Genomic DNA, 2,642 nt, shown 5'->3' with positions numbered 1-2,642 from the left:
TTCTTTAAAGTTGGTAATGTCACGGCACGTAAACTGGAGCACCACATTTACTCCAACGAGTTTCAAAAATTCACAGATTTCCTTTGTCAGGAAGAAGGAATTTCCCTGACGAAGGAAATCTGTGAAATTCTGAAATGCGTTGGAGTAAGTGTGGTCCTCCACGGCCTCCATAGTTTCTTGTGATGTCACAAGGCATCTTTGGGCGGAAGTCAGTGGTGCGCTCTGCCGGCCGGAGCATGCCCACAATCTAGACTCCGCACCAATATTGGAACTGCAGACCTGCTAAATAGTGCCCTAACAGATGAACAATTTTTGCATACTACTTTCAACATTCACAACTTGGATCGCTACCTCTTTCCAGGACTATAATACAGACTGTTGATGCCGGCACTGTGGACCATCACGCCCTGCTCCATTTGCACTGAACATCAGCTCCAATTTACTCAGGTAGGATACGCTTAATTGCTATATACGCTGGTGTGGGCAGAGGACATTGGCTTTTAGTGAGCGCTTGATAATGGATTAGTGTGAGACTGTACTATTTGTTGGATACATTTTAGTACATGTCAAAATTTTTATCGAAGTGGGTATTTATTTTTTTAACATACTCTGCTAACAGCACCCACTGAGTATCTGGTATGTGTGAGGATCATCCTCAGCTCCTTATACCTAGTGGCCTTCAGTGGAGGGTAGGTTGCGCCGGAGTGGCTTTAAATAGCTTATTGGCTAATGTGTATAATTCTATAGCTGTAGTATTTTTGCTGTTCTAAAAATCTATTTAATATATGCTCCCCAGTTAGGAGACGTATCAGATTAAAACCGATAAGAACAGATACTCCACTTGATCTTAGCCAAAAGGCCAAGAAGCAATTTTAAGCAATTTTTCTTGATACTGATTCAATTCTCACCATAACAAAATATTTAGGTTAAAAGTGTAGCTTGTTTTAAGAGTTTATGGGAAATTAATGGTAAAAAAATTGTTCAATGTATATATTAGAGATGGGTCCATATTGTATACACTCCCCCCGCAGGTAGCCCCCACACTGTATACACCCCCCACCCCTATGGGTAGCCCCCATACTCTATATACTCCCCCCCACTTGGAGGTAGCTCCCATACTCTATACACCCCCCTTGCAGGTAGTCCCTATAATGTTTACACTCCACCCCCCGCAGGTAGCCCCATACTGTATACACACCCCTTCCTTGCAGGTAGCCCCCATACTGTATACACTCCCCTTCTTGCAGGTTGCCCCATACTGTATACACTCCACTCCACAGGTATCCCCCATACTGTATCCACTCCCCCCTGCAGGTAGCCACCATACTGTATACACTCCTCCCTGCAGGTAGCCCCATACTGTATACACTGCCTCCCTTGCAGATAACTGTAACTCGCTCTAACCTTCCCAGGTACCCAATGTACCTACCTGGCAAATTTGGGGTAAAATGGTTCAGGTGTTTGAAAGTATATACGGGGCAGACTGACAGACAGGCTTTTATTTTTATTATATTTTTTTTTTTTCCTTTCACACAAATTTGGACATTTAGCTTTAGATCCAAACATCAAACTTTACTGTAAAGTTAAAGAACATGAACAGCACACAATAAATAAAGTTCTACCTCAGTTATGTCAAATTATTGAGAGAAAGAGATTTGTCATTATAAAAGTGACACTTCCACAATAGAGAGGGTGCAAAGTATAAAGGAACATGACAGCAATTGATAATTAATAAGTCCAACAAACCCTGGGAAATTTTCAGTCTGCTAATAGAGCTGTTAGGTTTCTACTGACCTGTAGCAGTTGGCGCATTCACAACTTCCTTCTCGTCTTCATCTGCCAGTTTGTGAATTTTAGCTTTACGATAGCAGATCTGTAACTTGTTTGGGCTTTCTATGCCAAAAATATATTCTTTAAACAGGTTTGCTAGCTCAACAGCATGTTCTTTTTTTCCCCCAAACAGCAGGTTCTTAAGCATCTCTTGTCAAAGTTTCTGAAAGTTAGCAAATAAACTATATTGTGTATAGTTGTTTTTCTCATTTATCTTTCTTTCATTATTTTGTCTAAATTTCCATAAAAAGAGAGAAAATATAAAAATTTGGCACAATGTGTAGTGGTTATTAAAAAAAAAAAAAGTTATTAAAGAATACAATTTGGAAAGTTTTCTCTGTTTCCTTCCATATGGAGTGTTGTATAATTTACTTGTGTATTTAATTAATTAAAGGGTTTTTCTGAGTTATTTTAATATAAGTCTAATAAAATTGTCTTGCTACATAACTAATATGTGCCATTAGCTTCTATAGCCAATTCTGGCTCTTTCTCTTGTCTTCTAGATTACATGGTGCAGTGACGTCACCGACCCAGGAGGCGTTGACGTCACCGACTCAGCTGGCATTTATTTAAGTATGGGTTTTCAGAGCCGAACAAATGGCTCTCTGGATGGCTCGCCCTGAAAATAGGTCACAGTGACACCCAGGTCTGGGGTGGGCCTGCACTGTTAGGGGGGAGGAGGTTTCCCCTTGAACATAGAACGTACCAATGACGTCCCGGACAGGGACGTGAATATATAATATAGCTCTTTGCACATGTTGAGCACAAATTCAGCCTCCCCCTCCCCTTCCTTCCCACAGCGGCCAGAGGAG

General features: G+C 41.0%; 1 pseudogene; it reads right to left on the bottom strand.

Moving 5' to 3' along the window:
* Positions 1-750: 750 nt before the first annotated feature.
* On the bottom strand, positions 751-871 carry LOC138781887 (U2 spliceosomal RNA; annotated as a pseudogene).
* Between the last annotated feature and the right edge of the window lie 1,771 nt (positions 872-2,642).

Source organism: Dendropsophus ebraccatus, chromosome 1 (genome assembly GCF_027789765.1).
Source record: "Dendropsophus ebraccatus isolate aDenEbr1 chromosome 1, aDenEbr1.pat, whole genome shotgun sequence".
Lineage (NCBI taxonomy): Eukaryota > Metazoa > Chordata > Amphibia > Anura > Hylidae > Dendropsophus > Dendropsophus ebraccatus.
Note: the sequence above shows the minus strand (reverse complement) of the source record. Positions and strands in the feature narration are given on the sequence as shown.